This window comes from Suricata suricatta, chromosome 7 (assembly GCF_006229205.1).
Source record: "Suricata suricatta isolate VVHF042 chromosome 7, meerkat_22Aug2017_6uvM2_HiC, whole genome shotgun sequence".
NCBI classification, from domain to species: Eukaryota; Metazoa; Chordata; class Mammalia; order Carnivora; family Herpestidae; genus Suricata; species Suricata suricatta.
The window spans coordinates 68,167,049-68,187,665 of record NC_043706.1 but is presented as its reverse complement, the minus strand read 5'-3'; the positions used below and the strand labels follow the sequence as shown (position 1 = coordinate 68,187,665).

Below are 20,617 nucleotides of genomic sequence, written 5' to 3'. Positions count from 1 at the left end.
AACCGACTAACCATAGAATGCCTCACAATAAAGGTTGAGGCACTCTGCCATGTCTTCCATGACTGGTGATAATGTTTATAATTCCAGGAATATATAAGCGAAATTTGCTTATGTGCGAATTTTGCTTATATATGTTATAAATCAACATGAAATGAAAATAGTAATTCTGAAAAAGAATCGACTGATAATAATAAGAAGAAAGCTAAACAAATGTTTAAAGAAGGATCTTCTTAAATATTCTGAGGAAGCTTATAATTATAAGTCAGAGTCCTTTAGATTTAAACTTGAAATAAGCATCAAGGCTTGGGCTATAGATAAAGCTGAAAATAATTTCAATTTTAATTTTGGGCATTTCTATAATGCTTATTCACTTAATTATGACATTCTACCATTTGTCTTGAAGTGTGGATAAAAATTATTATCCTTTGAATCTTTTTTTGTTCTAAAATAGAAGCACATAGATAAGCAGATCTTGGCCAAATTAGACAGTGTTTTATTCGTTCACTTATAAGCCATAACATAGAGAATTTAGCCAATGTGGACTGTGCTTTTGTTAGAGAATGCTTTTTAAAAACTAGGATTATTTCATATGTGAAGTTCATCATCAATTCCCAAATGGAAACTATTGATTATTAAGTTTAAGATATATATACACAATATATATATATATATATATATATATATATATATATATATATACACTATATTTATATATGTATATACTGGTGCATACTTTAAGACTTGTTGGAGGTAGTTGAGGAGGAACCACGCAGGAGGCAGTCAGGAGGGGTAGCTATGCATGCAAACATTTAGCAAGGGTTTTCCCTGAAATGGGAATCCAAAACCAAAGGAAGCCAAAGTGAGCCTGGTTGAACAGATGCAGAGCAAATCCAGAAGCTAGTGCCAAGGATCAAAGACAAGTTGGGCCCTAACAGACAGAGCTATTGAAAAGAAAAAATAAATAAAAAGGAGCAAGCAAGAGGAGTCTAAATAACCAAGGCGGTGAGCCAAAAATATACCAAGAGAGAGAAGTAAGGAGAGGTCAGAGTAATTAGCTAGAAATGAATTAATGTCAGAAGGAATGTGCAAAGAGCAAGAGGGTCTGTTCAGAATTCTGCTGGACATCTCCTTCTGCTTCTACTTTTGTTTATTCTTAATCTCACCAGCCCAGGACTTTTGATCCCAGGCCTTGAAGGCACAAAAAATGACTTCTGACATTTCAACTCTTACAAACATTTTCTTTCTCTCCAAGAAAAAGAGCAAAGGTCTTAACATTTCAAAATCCAAAGGTAAAAGCATGCAATTGAGAATTTTTTTAACACTGAGTTATTCTTTAAAATTCACAGAATTCTTATTTTGTCTATATGTTGTTTCAAATTTCATCCTGCAAGAGGACATATATATGTTACTCTTTTTATATTTACATATAAACGATTTATTTATTTGGTGTGTATATATACATATATATATTCTTCTTTCATATATATACCTTTTCCCTCAAAGAGAGTCACCAAATACTTGTCAATCATCTCTATGCTCTATTCTGTCTCACTAATTAATTTATCTCCTACTAAATTAGAACAAATGGAGAGTATTCAAGTCAACTTTTTGTTATTTTGTTTTCTTATGAAGGGTTATAAATTAAAAAAAAACTTGTTTGACTTGCTGTTGGATGAGCTTCACTAAACTTAAGAATACATTTAGTCCTGTGGCCTTTTCTTTTTTGTTTTTCTTTCCTTCTTCCTTTTCACCCTTCCTCCTTCCCTTCCTTTCATTATGTTAAGGAAATAAAGAAACAGGGAACGTCTAGACATCATACCTTAAAGCCCACGAGAAGCCTAATGCAATGGAGAGCCATTGAAGTTTTTTTTTAAAGTGGTGAAGTTTCTTGTTTTGTTTTATTTCTGATGGACTTTAGCTGCACAGAATTAGATTAAATCATAATCCTTGCTTCATGAGATAGTCTCATCATTGGTCTATGCATGGCCTATTTTGCTTTATTTATGGTCATTTACTTATAATATTATTAAATGTTATTAATGGTATTAATTCCTAAGGAAACACATTGCCCTGCCAATTTAAAAATATATAATTATGGTGCATTAAGAAAAAGACATATAAATCTACACAACTAATGGTCATATCTTGCAGTTACTGTCACCTTGGCAAGATTAAATTTCAGATTCATTTCCAGGAGGAAACTGGGGCCAAGAGTTCTTTAATGATGAGATAGGCTCCATGGAACATTCCCTCCTTAGACAGCAAGGAAAGCACATCCCAGGTGATGTCTGTGAATGCCTGGAGAGAAGTGGGCATCATCTTTTCTCTTGTGTGAGCCTCACAAATTGAAGTCACAATGATAACTACCTTTATTGGGCAGATACTCTGTAGCAGGCACTGACATGGGTCTTGTTTAAATATTCACATAGGGGCGCCTGGGTGGCTCAGTCATAATCTCACGGTTCTTGGATTCAAGCCCTGCGTCAGGCTCTGTGCTGACAGCTCAGAGCCTGGAGTCTGCTTCAGGTTCTGTCTTCCTCTCTCTCTGCCCCTCCCCTACTGATGCTCTGTTTCTCTGTCTCAATAATAAATAAACATTAAAAAAATAAATATTCACAATAAAATCCTGAAAATTAGGAGCCTATTATATAGGATTTTTTATCAGCATTGTTTAAAGGCAGAGGTTCAGAAATGTTCAAAAGTCTGTGATGGTAGCAACACTAATGAACAGTGTAATCCTAGGTTAAAGCTGGCTTTGGCTGAAAAATTGCGATTCTCACTTTAAGCAAGTTACACATTTACTCTGAGCTTCAATTTCTTCAACTGTTAAGGAAAATAGAAATAACCTTGTTCTAATTTAACATAGATCCTGGCACACAATTTCAGGTTGTCTGAAGATGAAAGCTTTGAAATAAGCATATAGATGACAAAGACACTGAAATTCCTCTTCTAGGACTAGGGAGAACAGTATATTCCAACCAATTTCCTTCCTAAGGAAGAACTACTTTTATAAGAGACATTAAGAAGTAGTGTTAGAAGCACAGAGTCTCCATTTCCTCATGGGAAAAGTGGGAAGCATAGTATCTGGCTTATAGGATTGTTGTAAACAGTAAGATGATACAAAGGAATTATCAGGGCTTGCAAATAGTAATTATTCAAAACATATTATGAATTATAGTAATATTATTATCATCATCATTATGAAAAAGCTATACATCAATCTTAGATTATAGTTTCCAGAGGCAATAATGCTGCTAACAGATTGAAAAATATAAAACTCCTAACTAATTGTAATTACACTTAAAAACCATAGTTTTCATATCCCTAATTTCTTGAAGAATTTTGCTTTGTGGGATCCACCTTTTTAAGTAAAGACCACACCAGATGGATACTGGTTCTCAAAGACTTGTGCCCAAGTCTGGAACTGATTGGCTCGTTCTGAAAACTGTTTCTGAAAACATGATTGGCCAGTTTGGGGGGCCTCAGCACATGTTTGAGGGAGTAGGGATCTGTGGAGGTTGAGCATGGCACCCATAGATATGATAGTTTGCCCCTATTCTTACTCTTAACCATCATCAAAACTGGCGACATTCATAAAGAGCCCAAGGGCCGACATCTTTGATCTGTGCATAATTTTGGCCATAGAGCCGTTTCATCTAAAGAAGACTTTTTTTAAGAAAGCAAATTAAATAGAAATAATTGGCAAATTATTTGGTTTTAATGTATCAGGAATCAATTTTGGCTTTGTTCTTATAATTTAGACTAGGTGAATATACCCAAAATAGAAATGTAAAATACTGCACGAAATATGTTTCTGATCTTTCCAGTGCTATGGACCTCCATATGTAAATCAGATACTTGCTGAATCAAATAACATATTATTCATAATTATATGATCATGGCATGAAAATCTGGATCATATTGCACATGCTCAGCTAATAGCAGAATTTCATGACTTTAATGAATAAGCAAAAGTGAAATATTTTACTATTTTCACAAACATTCAAAAGATCATACTCCTACTGAGATTATTTATTATGATGATGATGCTTTTTATAAAGATCACGTATGAGTAACCCCCCTCCAAAAAAAATAACTTAAGCTGTTTCTAAGGGCATAACATTTAGAAACAACATATGGTTCCTGTAGTCAAGAATAGGTTCCTTAAATTAGCCAAAGACATTCACAGAGAAATGAGTTGGAGGAAATAGGATCACGGGCAAGAGGGAAAAATTGTCATCTCTCATCCTTCTGCTCTTCATCTTCCTTGCCTGGCTGAATGTAGTTTTCTTTTGATACCCAATTTTAGATGTAAAAATAAAACAGGTGTTGTCAGTCTCATAAGGAAAGGTCTTTAAATGCACTTACCTTTTGTTTAGTTACTATTACAAATGTTACTAAACTAAAAGAGTGCACCAGATATTAAAATGTAAAAATTACATTTATTATTTAATAAGCATGCATTGGATGCCTTTTCTGTGCCAGGGATAGGCCCTAAGAGGCAACACCTTTTCTTGTAACTATTAAAATCTAGTTGCAACCTTGTTTTATTTTGCCAGCACTGTATTTCCATTTGGAAACCAACATTTAAAAGTGAAGAGATCTCATATTGTAAAAAAATAAAAACAAAAAATAAAATCAGTTGCAGGCGAGAAGACAGACCTAACCTGGCTCCTTTTACTCTTGCATTCTCTAATCTTTTCAGGATACAAAGAATCATATTACATACCTACTGAAAAATCCTTCAGTGGTTTCCCATGTCAGTAGAATAAAATCCAGACTGATTACTTTGTTTTATACAGTCCTGCATGATCATGCTTCTTCCTCTTAAATTTCAACTCTTGCTGGTATCACTCACTAGACTTCTTTCAGCCTCTCATTTTGCCTTGTTTCTTCCCATTTCAGGGGTCTACACATATCTCTCCTCTATCTGGAACATTCTCTCTCTCTCTCTCTCTCTCTCTCTCTCTCTCTTTCTCTCTCTCTCTCTCTCTCACATACACACACACACACACACACACACACACACACACTCACTCACTCACACCTTAGCTAGCTCTTTCTCATTCTTCAGATTCCAACTTAAATATCACCCCCTGGAGAGACTTTCCCTGAAACCCAAATGTAAAATAAGTCACTTCACATGCTTTCTTTTTTTCCCTATTATTTCCATCATTGTACTCACTGTGATTTTTTAATCATTATCACTTCACATGCTTTCTTTTATTCCCTATTATTTCTATCATTGTACTTACTGTGATTTTTAATCATTATCATTTCACATGCTTTCTTTTATTCCCTATTATTTCTATCATTGTACTTACTGTGATCTTTAATCATTATCATTTACTTGTTTATTTTATATATGTTTATTTTATTATACACATATTTTTAAGACTTTACTTTTAGAGCAGTTTTAAGTTCACAGATAAAATGGGAGGAGGTATAGAAATTTCCCATAATCCCCCACCCCCACACATGCACATCCTCTACCATTACCACCAACATCCCCCACCAGAGTGGTACATTTTTACAATCGACGAACCTACACCTGACACATCATAATCACCCAGAATCCATACTTTACAGTGGGGTTCGCTCTTGGTGTTGTATATACTCATTCATTTATCATGATATGCTTCTCCCACCAGATTATGTATTCCATGAGGGCAAAGACCTTAAGCAGTGCAATACCTGGTCTGTAGAATGTATTCAATAAATTTTGTTGAAGAATGTCTACTGAATAAATGACTAATTTGTTAAAGAAACAATTCAGGGTAACATTTACACAAGCATATGACAATTTAGTACGAATTCTAGATATATATTCTAAGAAAGGCTTGATCAGAGTGGAATGGAATTTGCAGTAAGTTCTTTCAGTGGAAGTGAAATAATCTAACTTGGTAGATTGTCTGTTTCCATGAGAATTCTCTTCACTGAGTTCAATGAAAGGAAAGGAAAGAGGAAGATCCTATGTGGCCACTATTTTGTTCCTTCTGAATGTACAAGGTATAAAGGGGGTCTTGGCTCTGTGCAAGGAGCTTCAGGTAGGCAGGACTTATTTCATATGAGAAAGGAATTTAAATTTTCCTTAAGTGACTCAAGTAGTATAGCTGACTGGAACCTAGAATTCAGATCTCCTTCTAGTTCCTTCCTGCCCCATTCTCACCTCGAAACCTGAGACTAGCAAATCATAAACAGTTCACACATTTATCTATGGCTTTTCTCCTATTTATCATCTCAACCTAAAATGATTTTCAGGTATTTGTAACAGGATATTTTATATATAACCAGGAAGAAGGGGATGAAGTTTTTGTTTCTATATTATCCATGTTTAAAAAATAAACAAACAATCAGAGCTATATTTATTTCCATCAGTAAGGTCACCTGCTTTGAAATTTTGGTGTCACTGGGGAGAGTTGAATATGTTAACTTCAGGCCCAATTCTGCGCTATACATCCTTTCTCTAGCATGTTGGTAAGAGTTGTAGAAGTGGAGGCCTCTGTGTACCTGTCTTAAGGCCCTTACATTTCAACTAAATACAGTTCTAATGCACTTACAAACTATACACAATCCCACATTGTTTGTCCTACACACTAACTAAATTCTTTTGTTTGCATGGTTAAGAATTTCCCAATAATGACATTTTAACTCCAATTCTGGAAGTAAGTAGGCAAAAAAAAAAAACCTCCCCAAAAACAAACAAACAAAAAAACAGTTGACTTAGGTAAGGCACTTGCCTTACACAACATTGAATTCAGTCACATGAAAAGTTCTTTTGCATAAATTTCTTCATAACTTTGCACTAAGTTATTTCCAAACTAATGCAGCTACCCTCCAATGTTAAAGGAATTGTAGGCATAAATTTATTATTTTCTCTTTGGAGAACTTGATAAAATTGGTTTGCTTTACTATTTATTTAAATGTCATTATAGCAGCGGTTAGAAATTCCAATAACAGCTCTCTTGAAGGATTTGAAGTTTGACACTCATCTTTGTAGAAGTTGATTCATTGTGTTTTTTAACTGGTTTCCATGTAAAGAATTTGGGGCATATTCTCTTCACAAACCTAATAATTATCTAGGGATAACACTTCTCTGCATGTATTACATGATAGATGGGAAAAGAAATTATTCATTTAGCAAATATGTGTTAAGCGTCTACTATTTGACAATTATTATGGCAGGTATGAAAGGGTCAGCATCAACTAAGAAAGAAAAACAGACATGAAAACATCATTTCAATGCAGAACATTTCAATGCAGCTTCAAGGGAAGATTGTACAGGTATGGGGGTAGCGCAATCCTCCAGTTAAAGGAAGTCAGGAAGATTTTCTAAAGATGTTTAAGCTGGGGTTTGAAGTAAAAATAGGAATTCTTCTGGTGGATTAGGGTTGGAATGTGGTTAGGAAGAAATTGGGAATATTGGACAATCCACACAGATTAATATACAGGGGCATGAAACAAATACAGGGGCATGAAGCAACAAGTTTAAGAGGTTGGGTAGTTAGTTAGACAACAGCTATTAAGATAAATAAGTGCAAGTTACCTTGCTTGGTTTGGGGAAATCCTGAAGTGAATAAGACAGACCCCTAAAGAGATTACAGGCTAGCCTGGAAAATAGATATTAAATTTTTTCAAGTGTATTATGTTCTTCAGAGAAGAAATGTAAGATGCTAAGAGAGACTACTACTCTGTCTGAAAGGGTAATAATTTTGAAATACCAACAAACGTTTTCCTCTCCTTCATGTTTGCCTATTCTTTCCTTCTTCCATAAATGCCTCTTTTTCCTTTCTTTATTCCCAAACCCAATTCGGGTAGCTAGTCTTATTGCCTAAGAACCCTTGACAATAAGGAGGAAAGAAAGAACCTCTGTGGCTTTTCCCAGCTTTGCCCTCTTTGGTATAATAATTAAAACCATGGAGGTGGATGATTGACCTAAAGAGGACAAAGGGTATAAAGTGAATAAAGGGCAGTGCCAAGTACAGCGCTATGAAGAACACACAAAAGAATATATGAAAGAGTTAACAGAGAAGTAAGAGTGAAAATAGAGAGAAAGAGAAAGAGTAGGCAAGTTGGATGAAGAGGTAGGCAAGCCTCAGCTCAATATATGTAAGTAGTATAAGATTTGGTTCTCCTTTAGTGGTTCCATAGTCAGAATGGCTCTCCCTTAACAGTTCCTTAGTCACTCCGTCTCTATTTTCCAAGCTAGCTTATTCCTTTTGCCACTCTTCTATATACATTTCCAAAATTCCTCTTATTCCCTGCTTGTTCCACATCCATGCCTGGAAGCAGCCTTTCTCTTACCCCCACTCATATGGGTACTGTAATACTCAACAAACTTCACCCATGAACAAAGGAGAGTCACTGAAAGAAAGGTCTATATTCTCTCACTTTTTTTTCCTATGAAACATTTTTGTTAGTTTTATTGAAGTACAGTTTATATAAATAAAATTAACCAAGTTTAAGTGTGTACTTCAATGAATTTGAACAATTGGATACAATAGTATAAACACAACACAATCATGATATGCTTTCCATGATTGCCATCACCATGAAAAGTTACCGCATGCTCCCTTTGCACTTAATTCCTGACCCTCACTCCTGGAAATGTTGATCACTTTGTTAACACTATAGTTTTGCCTTTTCTAGAATTACGTATGATGGAATAATACAATATGTAGCATTTTGTGACTTGTCTTACTTACGTAATGGCTTATAGAATCTTGTGTGTGTCAGTACTTTGTTCATCTTTATGGTTAGTAGAGGTCCATAATATGGATATCACACAATCTGTTCATTCACAAGCTGACAGTATTTTGATTATTCCAGTTTGAAGCTATCATGAATAAAGTTTCTATAAATATTCCCGTACAAGTTTTTATAAAGATATGTGTTCATTTCTCTTGGGCAGATCTCTAGAAGTGAAACTGCTGAGTCATATAGATGCTGAATAAAATAGATATCCTTGCCTGTTCACAAACTTATAGGAAAAGCATATAGTTTTGCACCATGAGGTATCATGTTAGCCACAGGTTGTATTGTAGTCTCTTGTTATCAGATTGAGAAAGTTTCCTTTAATTCCTGATTTTCTGGAAATTGTCATAATGACTCGCTGTTTAATTTTGTCAAATGCTTTTGTCTTCATCTATTATTTGTCTTCATCATAATTTTCTTCTTTGTTTCTTAATGGTGTATGGTGTATGGTGAATTACATTGATTTTCTTTTTATCTTTAGGTTTATTTATTTATTTTCAGAGGGAGAGAGAGAGCACAAGCTGGGGTCGGGGGGTGGGGGGAGCAGGGAGGGAACAGAGAGAATGAGAGACAGAATCCCAAATAGGTTCTGTGTTGTCAGCACACAGCCCAATGCAGGGCTCAAACTCACAAACCGTGAGATCATGACCTGAACCAAGATCAAGAGTCAGATGTTTAAGCAACTGCACCACAGAGGCACCCCACATTGATTGATTTCTCTAATGTTGAATCATTCTTGCGTTTCCAAGAGAAGCTACTTTTGGTTCTGATATATTGTATTATTTTTTCCTGTATTTGATTTGCTAATATTATGATGATGATTTTGCATCTATGTTCTTGAGAGATATTGGTCTGTATTTTTCCACCTTGTTATGTCTTTGTCACATTTTATTATTAAGGTAGTGCTAGCCTGATAAAATCAGTTGGGAAGCATTCCCTCCTCTCCTATTTTTTTTTTTTAGGAGTTTGAATAAAATTTGTATTATTTCATTGAAAATACTTGATGTAATTTGCCAGTGAAGTCACCTGGGCCTGGAGTCTTCTTTAGGTACAGATTTTTAACTATAAATTCATTTTCTTTGATAAACACTAGCTATTCCAGTTACTTATTTCTTCTTGAGTAAACTTTGATATTTTACTTTCAAGGAATTTTTTCATTTCATCTAAGTTAAAGTTTTCATAAATACTTATTATACCTTTAATATATGATCTGCAGTGATGTCAATTTTCATGGTTTTGATATTGTTTGTCTTTTCTTTTTTCTTTTTGTTTTTTTTAAATTTAAATGTTTTTTATTTATTTTTGAGGGACAGAGAGAGAGGGGAGGGTTAAAGAGAAAGGGAGATACAGAATCCGAAGACAGGCTCCAGGCTCTGAGCTAGCCCAACGCGGGCTTCAACCCAGGAACCGCGAGATCATGACTCGTGGCAAAGTCAGACGCTTAGACTGAGCCACCCAGGCACCCCTCTTTTTTCTTCTTGACCAGCATAGCTAGAGGTTAATAAATTTTACTCATTTTTCTAAGATCAGTGTTTGGTTTCACTGATTTTGAAAATTATTTTTCTCTTTTCTATTTTATTGCTTTATGCTATTTATTATTTCCTTTCTTCTATTTGCTTTGGGTTTAATTTGCTCTTCTCTTGCTAGTTTCTTAAAGTAAAAGCTTAGATCATTGATTTAAGAATTTTCTTCATTTCCAATATGAACATTTAATGATATAAATTTATAAATTTTGTAAATAAAATACTACCTTTGCTGTGCTCCACAAATCTTGATATGTTGTGTAGTCACTTTCATGCAGTTCAAAATATTTACTAATTCCCTTTGTGACTTCTTCTTTAACTGGTATTTATAAGTATGTTGTATAACTTCCAAGTATTTGAGAATTTTACAGATTATCTTCTGTTATCAGTTTTTAGCTTAATTCCATTGTGGTTAGAAACCATATCTTACATTATTTCAACTCTTTTAAATTTACTAAGGTTTGGGGCATCTGGGTGCCTCAGTCACTTAAGGGTCCAATCTCGGCTCAGGTCAGGATCTTACATTTCATTAGTTAGGGCCCAGCGTGGGGCTCTGTGCTGACAGCTCAGAGCCTGGAGTCTGCTTCAGATTCTGTCTTCCTCTCTCTCGGCCCCTCCCCCACTCATGGTAGGTCTCTCTGTCTCAAAAAATGAATATACATTAAAAATAAATAAATAAATAAATTTACTAAGGTTTATTTTGTAGCCTAAAATCTGCTCTATCTTAGTGGATGTTCCATGTGCACTTGAAAAGAATATGTGTTCTGCTGTTTTCAGGTGGAGCACTCTATAAAGGTCAACTAAAACAAGTTGGTTATTAGTATTGTCCAGGTCTTCTATATTCTCAATAATTCACTCTCAATTTTCTTATCAATCACTAAGAAATAAGTGTTGAAATATCTAAATTTAGTTGTATTTTTGTCTATTTCTCCTTCCAGTTCTACCACTTTTTGCTTTATGCATTTTGAAGCTATTATTAGGTTCATATACATTATGTTATATGTATGTAGTTAACTGGCTCCTTATCATTATGTAATGTTTCTTTTTCTTATTATGAATTCTTTATTTGATGTTAATGTAGTGAATTCAGCTTTCTTTTGATTAATTTTTTTAAAGTAGATGTTCTTCCATTCTTTAGCCTTTTTTCCATCCTTCTACTTTTAACTTACCTAAGTTTTTACATTTTAAGTGGGTTTCTTGTAAATAACATTTAGTTAGGTCTTGCTTTTAATCTAGTCAAATAATCTTAACTTGCATGGTTAGTTAGATCTGCATTTTCCAGTAAGATAGCAACTAGCCACATTTGCCTTTGGACAACTTGAAATATTGCTGGTCTGAACTGAGATGTAGTGTAAGTGTGTAATACTCACAGCATGTTAACAAACAGAATGTAAAATATCTTATTATACTTTTTATGATGACTATCTGTTAAAATAATAATATATTGTATAGATTATGTCACATATATTATTAAAATTAACTTCATCTGTTTCTTTTAGTTTTCTTTAATGTGGCTACTAAAAAACTTCAAATTATATACCTTATTCATATTATATTTCTATCAGACAACACTGGTCTAGATCATTTTCATTCAATTTCATTGTTAATATGATTTAATTAAAATCTACCATCTTGCTGATTGGCTTCTATTTGTTATTTTTCCCCTTTTGCTTCTCTTTCTCTGCTTGCTTTTGAATTAATTTACTATTACGTTTTTCTCCATTGCTGACTTGCTACATATAATATTTAAATTTTTTAGTGTTTTCCAAGAGTTTAAAATATATTTTTAGTTTACCACAGCCTACCTTTAAACTATATTTTACTTCTTTTTATATAGTGTAAGAATCTTATAGCAACATATTTCCCATATCTTCCTCCCTTCATTTATGTTATTTTTGTCATACATTATACATTTACATGTACATAAACTCACAATACATTGCTTCTATTTTTGCTTTCGAAGTCAATGGTTCCTTCAAGCAATTTAAAATGGGGAAATGCCTTTCATATTTACTTTTATTTTCACTATTGTTGGAGCTCCTCATTTCTTTAGATAGCCTAGGTTTCCGTGTGATATCATTTTCCTTCTGCATGAAGAATTTCCTTTACCATGTCTTATATCACAAGTTCATTGGTAATAATTTCATTCAGCTTTCATTTCTATGAAAAAAATTTATTTTGCTTTTATATTTGTATGATAGGGTTTTTTTTGGTAAAATATCCCAGGTTGACAGTTTTTTTCTTCAATACTTTAAAAATGTTACTTCATTTATTTTGCCTTGCATAGTTTCTGATGTAAAATCTGCTTGAATTGTCTTCTCCGTTCCTTTTTATGTGTGTGTGTGTGAGTGCATTTTCTCTTGAGACCTTTAAAGTTGTTTCTTTGTTTTAAGTTTTACACACTTTGAAGATAACATATTTAGGTATTCATTTTTTGTATTTTTTGGGATTTTTGGTATACTGTGAGATTTTTGGATCTAATTTGTCTTCTTTAACTAATTTTGGCCATTATATTTTCCAAAACACATTTTACCCCATTATCCTTCTCTCTTTCTCCAAGTCCAGTTATATGTATGTTAAACCATTTTTATATTGATGCAGTTCTTGGATACTCTGTTATGCTTTTCCCACTGTGTGTTTTATTTTTTTAATGGGACTTTGGGAGGGGGAATGAGAGAGAGAGCATGAATGGGATAGGGACAGAGAAAGAGGGGGACAGAGAATCTAGAGCAGGCTCCGTGCTGACAGCAGAGAACCTGGTATGGGGCTCCAATTCATGAACCGTGTGATCATGACCTGAGCTGAAGTCCATTGTTTAACAGACTGAACCACCCAGGTGCCTTTTTTCTGTGTGTTTTAGTGAGGATAATTTTTATTCAGCTGTTTTCAAGTTCACTGATTGTTTCCTGTATCAAGTCAAACGAGGAACACATTGAAAGCATATATCTCTGTTGCTTTGGAGGGTTGGTTTTTTTTTTTAATTCTAGCATTTTATTAAACTCTTTCTTGTAGTTTTCACTTCTCTGCTAAAATTTCTTATGTGCTTGTGTATATTGCCCACCTTTTCAAATAGAACCTCTAGCATTTTAAAAATAGTTATTTTAAATTCACTTCATGATTTCTGATCTCTATGTCACCTCTGATTCTGATTCTGTTAGTTGCTTTAATAATGGGTTGCCTTTTCTTAGCTTTTTATGTGTCTGATAATTTATATTGAATACTGGACTTTATATGTAGAACAGTAGAAATTGAAGTAGAAAGCACCTGGGTGGCTTAGTAAGTGAAGCATCTGACTTCAGCTCAGGTCATGATCTCATGGTTGATAAGTTCGAGTCCCACACCAGGTAAGCTTGAGCCTAACTTTGGGTGAGCATGAGCCATCCTTCAGGTGAGTTCAAGCCCTGCTTTGGGTGAACACAAGCCCTGCTTTGAGTGAGCCCCACTTCTCTCTCTACCCCTCATGGAATTCTCCTCTCTCTCTCTCTCTCTCTCTCTCTCTCTCTCTCTCCCTTTCTCTTTGCCCCTAGCTTACTTGTGCACTCTCTCTTAAAAAAAAAAAAAAAAAGAAAAGAAAAGAAATTGAAGTAGATGTTACTTATATTTGGAAATAGGCACACCTCTTCTTCTACTGGACTGTGTTTTTAGGGTTGATTCAACCTCATCAGAAAAGTTGGACTGGTTTTGGTTTTATTGCTTGTATGATTACAGTTTTCTATCAGTTTCAATGTCCTTTAGGCTTATCTTGTGGTTAAGGTTGGGGACTCTGTGCTGAATGTTTTTTCCAATGATGCTGATATACCCTGAGCTTTCAGTCTTCCCTGTGCAACTATGACACATTGGAGATCTTTCCCCACCATCTTGCTTCCTCCCCCGTGGTAGCCTGTTATTGATTATTATTCAATGCTTGCTATCTGGGGAGGGGGCAGGAAACTTCTCTGTTGTCCTGTTCCAGCTCAGTCTTAGTTAAACTCTCTGTGCCTCATTCTTCGAGATGGGGATTTCTCATGATCTTGTCTCTCTTCCCCACAACAGTCAAATGGTGCATTGTATCCTTAATAGGTCTTGTTCAGATATTTCCAGACTCCACTTCCCTGCACCTCCCCCTCCACCCCAGTAACAGGAGAACTTTAATGGTATTGATTGATAAAGGATCTGTGAACTAGAACTATTTTGTGACTCTTTATTATAAGCATAAGATAGTTTTCTTTTACCCAATCACAAGCCACCTGTGGTACTTCAAACGTGTCCTGAGAGTATCAGAGTTTACTGCTTCTAACTCCATGATTTAAAGCTTTTATTTCATAGGAGTAAAAGATTCAGGAGAAGGAAGCTTCATGTCTTTTGCACTGAAACACCCAATCCCCTTCAGTGATCATGCACCACTAAAGGAACCTCTTTCTGGTCTCTTGTCCTGCCCATAATTTTTTGTGTGTGATCTCACACTGGAAACCACAAAAAAAGGTTTGCAGGTTGGTACACACTAACCTTGTGTTTGTGGCTCTCAAGTAGATATGCTCTCATGCTAGCGCACACATAGCCTTTTTATTAATTTCTTAATTTTTTAACTAAACTCTTCTTACATATTTTAATGGTGTATATCATCTCTTTTTCCCATGTTATGCCACAGACGAGCCAATTCTCACAGTCTCCATCTCTTTGGAGAGGTCTGTCTGCTTTTGATTGCAGAGCTCATGGTTGCCTGGTAATCTTAGCTCTCTGATGGGTTCAGAAAATTTGAGTTTGTAACTCATTGTAAAAAAACTTGTTTTCATTGTTATGATAAAAACAGTATTCTTTGTAGCTTTATACATTGGAAGAAAAAAGCAGAAGTTTTCTTCATTGTTATAAGATATTTTTCAAAAAGGTTTTTTTTTCTGGGTATAGAAATCTAGGTTAAAAATTTTTTTCTTTTGGTTTCATTTCATTAATCAAGGTCCTCTATTATCTTTTGGTCTGCGTGTTTTCTGATCAGAAGTCTTCTGCCATTTTTATCTGTATTCTTCTGAACATAATGTGTTCTTTATCTATGGATGCTCTTAAGATTTCATTTAATCATTTTAAGTAATTTTTTTTTAAATTTTAAAATATTTATTTATTTTTGAAAGAGAGAGAGAGAAAGAGAGACAAAGTGTGAGTGGGGAAGTGGCGAGAGAGAGAGAGAGGGAGACACAGAATCTGAAGCAGGCTCCAGGCTCTGAGCTGTCAGTACAGAGCCTGATGCAGAGCTTGAACTCACAGACTATGAGATCATGACCTGAGCCAAAGTCAGACACTTAACTGACTGAGCCACCCTGGCACCCCACTGATTTTTAGAAATTTGATTATGATGTGCCTTAATGTAATTTTCATCATATTTTTGTTTATAGAGGATCATAAATAAAAGGTTCTTGAATCTGTGGGTGAATGATTGTCATCAAATCTGTGGCCATTACTTTCTAAAATGTTTTTTCTGTTTTGCCCTCCCCTTCTGGTACTCCAATGATACATGTATTATTAGACTATTTGATATTGTCACACAACTCATTAATCTTATGTTTATGTTTTAAAATGATTTCCTGGGCACATGGGTGACTCAGTCAGTTGAGTGTCCAGCTTTGACTCAAGTCATGATCTCTTGCTTCATAAGTTCAAGCCCCATGTCAGACTCTGTGCTGACAGTTCAGAGCCTGTTTGGGATTTCCTTCTCCTCTCTCTGCTCCTTCCCCATTTGTGCTCTAAATAAATAAATACATATGACTTCTCTTTATTTCATTCTGGATAGTTTCTATTACTGCATTATCAAGTTCACTAATCTTTTTTCTATAGTGAGTAATATGCTATTAATCTCATTTGATTACTTTTCATTTCAGATTATGTCTGTTTCAAATCTGAAGCTTATTTGTTTTTTAATACCTTCCATTTTTCTCATTCTCATCTTCATGTTTTCCTTTACTATCTTGAACATATGAAATATATTTATAATAGCTATTTTAACATCCTTGTCAGTTAATTCTATTATCTCTCTTATCTCTGGGTCTGTATTTATTGTTTGATTTTTTTCTCCTGCTTATGAGTTGCATTTTTTGCATGCTTGGAAATATTTGATTGAATACTAATGTAATTAATTTTACATTGTTAGACACTGGATGTTGTATTCATTTAAGTATTATTGGGCTTTGTGGCTTGGAATCAGTTTGATCCTTTTGTGGTTTGCTTTTAAGCTTTCTGAAGCAGACCTAGAATAACCTTTAGTGCAGGCTAATGAGTCCCCATTCCTGAGACACCATCCTTCTGAGGATTTATTCAATGTCTGTGCATTAGGAGGTTGTTCCACTCAGTTATTTAGAACACAGACTACCACTTGCTTATGTGAGCTCAAGTATTCTTCAGCCTCTTCCTTCCTCACAGTTTTTCTTCAGCCCCAGGCAGTTCCTTCCATACATTCGCAGATCAATATTCAGCCTCAAGATCTTCAAGGAACCCTCAGAAGCCTTCTGGAGCAAGTCTCCGACCACCCAGCTGAAGCTCTCACCTATTCAGTATTTTGCTTCACAAATTCTAGCTACTTTCATCTCTCTGAACTCCAAACTCTGTCTTTTCAACTGAGCAAGATGGACAAGCTTGTCCTGGTTCTCTCTTAGTTTGCTATGGCTGAAAATTTTTCCCAGGCAATAAGCTAGAGCAATAAAGTGGCTCACTTTATTAGTTGCCCTTCTCTCTAGGGTCAGTGTCTTGTACCGCCTATTGTCTAAATGGCTAAAAATGGTTTTATCTTGTTTCTAATTGTTTAAAGCAGGAGAATAAATATACTCATTTTTACTTTATCCTATCTGTCATATAGCCAACTTAAAGGTTTAAAAGTGTTATGGAATCTGGTCTGGATCACCCAGCAGAAGAACCAAGCAGCACTCAGAGACCTTGGAAGGCAGGAAATCTATTTTATACCAGCAGGATCAGAGATCGATCTCCAGAGGTCTGAGTCCCAAGCATAAGCAGAGGGAACGATTTATACTCTGTTACTTCCACAATCCTCATTAGTAGTAATTTGGCACACAATAAGCAGGGTAAGAAGAAGAACCTGGAAGGGAAGTCTTTTGGTCAGGGACAGGAATTTTCCCTATCAGTCCTGTCAGCCATCTTATAGCAGATTTTTCCCTATCAAAGGTATATAGAACATGGTAAAATTTGTGTTTAAGTCATTCTGATGGTCAAATATAGTATTAACTGGAAGAGAGAGAGATTAGGGACCAAAGTCAGGTTAAGATGCCAGTAGTCCCAACAGCATACAGCAAGAACATGAATTCTTGTCAGTAGATACTAGCATGGTATATTATATCCAAGAAGTAATAGATATAATAAATATTAGAGCACTAGGATCTAGTGACTGATTGAATCTAGGAAAATCAAAGGAGATAATGAACACAAAATCATTTCCAAACATCCAGTTAAACATTTACTAAATAACACCTGTGTGTCCAGCTCTAGGGTAGGTTAACAGACTACATATATAAATAATACATAGTACCTGGATTAAGAGAGTTAGCAGACTTATAAATATAATTTTAAAACAATGCAGGGACTGATATGATGGAAGTGACAACGAGGTACTATATTGCATAAATAATGGAACAATAACAGCTGAGGGAAGTCAAAGAAGCCCTTAAAGAAGGAGGTCATACTTGAGATAGTTCTTGAAAGGTAAGGCGGAGCTCTTGGGCATATGGGAGGAAAAGGACATTACAGGCAAAGAATAATAAAAGCATTGTGATTTCCAATAACAAAGACAGCTTCAGAGTGAATGAAGCATAGAATACGTTGGATAATCAAAGTATGTAAATATCAAAATTTAATACTATAAAAGCAAGATATTATTATTTCATCTCTAAGGATTGTTTCTCTCATATATACATATATCATGTGAACTATATGAATAAGTTTTGGTGATGCCAGATACTCAAAGCAGAGTCTGTGTTGTTAGTTACATAGAACAGAAGAAATCAATATTTATGCCTACTTTCAATCCAGGATATAGCAAATGCAATTACTTAAAATGTCTGCATTCATGTACTGAGATAATGTTCAAACAATCCACGCACTTGAAAAGAAATAGAAATAAATATTTTAAATGACTCTAAGAAATGAAGAATAGTCTATATAGCATTCACCTTTTCAAGTTCCCTTTACATTGGTGAATTCATTGGTAATCATTGCTACCCATCAAAATAGTGTTCATTTTGTTATTTGCCTGTATTCCTAAGAAACGTATAGAGCTCCTTCTTGATATTTCAATTTTAAGCATTCTGATGTTAATTTTGACTCAATCTACCTTTTTTTCTTTTGGGATTCCCATCCTCAAGTGTGTCTGTGGTTCTTTTGTCAAGACTCTCTAATTAATCCTCTCCAGAAACTAAAGCTCGTCTGTTGCAAGGGGGTTAGTCACCTGCAATGCAGACTGGTGGAGGTTTCTCTGGGTGTAGTTGCTTCTTAAATAGACTTTCAGACAAGTCTGTTATTGCCTAACATTTACCTTCTTTACCAGAGGTCCTGGACACTGATTCCTGAGTCTTTGGGGAGGGGATAGGGACAGGATTCTGCATTGTAAATCAGGCTGCTGCTTGGCTTTTCCCCACCACATTTCAGCTTTCTGAGTCAAAGTTATTTGCCATTCATCTTTCCTTTTTCCAGCTTCCTGTATTCTGATGCTATTGTTTTACTCGTGTTCTCTTTGTCCTTGTGGGTTTATACTTTATTTTTAAAAATCCATTTGACTATCGCTAGATGGTCTTCAGAAGGGAGCTGAAAAATGCATGTGCTCAATACTTCCTCTTTAACTGGAAGTCCTTCAGTTCATTCTTTTTTAATATCTATGTCTTTGTATTTTATAATGTACATATTTGTACAATTATAAATATAATTTATAAATAAATAAGTACCTTATTTCTCATTGCTCAATTTAAATTATTTTTTCTTCTTCTTACAGATAATCCTATGTGATTCTAAAGGTTTGGAGACCACAAGTTGCCTGGCCTCTAAATGATGGAGTCTTCTAGGACTCAAGAGTTTGGTATTGTTCTCTTTTTATGTTCATACTCCCTCAGGTGATCTCACCTAGTCCTGATGTTAATGACTCCAAAATGCATGTATTTAGGAGCACTTGGATGGCTCAGCTGGTTAAGCGTCCAACTTTGGTTCAGGTCAAGATCTCATGACTGGTGGATTCGAGTCCCAAGTTGGGCTGTATGTTGACAGCTCAGAGCCTGGAGTCTGCTTCAGATTCTGTGTCTCCTTCTCTCACTGCCCCACCACCCCCTACCCTCTGCACCCCCCTCTCTCTCTCAAAAATAAATAAACATTAAAATAAATAAATAAATAAATAAATAAATAAATAAATAAAATGTATACATTTAGCCCTGACCTCTGCATTCTGCATTCAGTCCCTGATATACAGATTCCTACTTGATATCTTCACCTGGATTAATAACAGGTACCTCAGATTTAATATCCAAATCAGAATTCTTGATTGCCACAATCCCACACTTTCTCCAAACTTCACCTTGCCCAGACTACACAGTTATTCAGTCAAAAAATTTGTATTGAATATCTGTATGTATCAAAATCTTAGAATACAACACGGAAGTCAACTGAAAAGACCATTGTCATACAGCTTACATTCTTGGGGCAGGGGGTGGGGAGACCACAAAAAATTGAAAAGTAAATAGATGTCTTGTGTTTATATGTATCTACATTTATCTAGGTTGAGTGCTATTAAGAAAAATAAAATAAAAGGAATGGAGAGGAGTGTGTATGTGATGTGTTTTCTGTTATATCTCCTTTCCAGCCTCCAAAATTTTGTTATTAGTGCCTCTTCGCTTGTTGTCTTTGTCTTTGTCTTTGTGAGTTCATGGACTTAAAAAGCTTCAATTGGCTTATCTGCCATTTCATGAAGTTTGAGGAGAGTGCTGAAGGAAATGCATGTGTTCAGTCTTCCATCTTCACCTAGAAGTTGAAGAGTGTTAAGGGAATATCTTTATGAGAAGATGATATTCACGCAGAAACCTGAAAGAAGTGAGGGAGTAAGCCATGTAGATCTCTAAAAGAAGAGCAGTTCAGATGGAGAGAGCTGCAAGTGAGAAAGGTCCTAAGTAGGAGTGTGCTTAATGTGTTCAAGGAACAGCAAGGAGTCGTGTTGCTGAAGTGGAGTTGAGAGGTGGGATAGAAAGGAAAGACTGTTAGGAAACAAGGTTGGAGAGGAGGCAAGGGATCAAACCCCTTAGCCATGCTAAGGATTTTGATTTTGATTCAGAATGAAATGGAAAGGCCTTGGAAGGTTTTCAGCAGACATTATTAAACTTACTTTTTAA

The 20,617-nt window shown here is 35.1% G+C and overlaps 1 long non-coding RNA gene across 1 annotated transcript; it reads left to right on the top strand.

The window, feature by feature from the left end:
* Positions 1-8,032: 8,032 nt before the first annotated feature.
* Positions 8,033-19,444, top strand: LOC115296626. The gene is made up of 3 exons (XR_003910964.1): positions 8,033-8,109; positions 19,237-19,320; positions 19,405-19,444. It is a non-coding gene; the product is annotated as an uncharacterized LOC115296626 (long non-coding RNA).
* Positions 19,445-20,617: the final 1,173 nt, after the last annotated feature.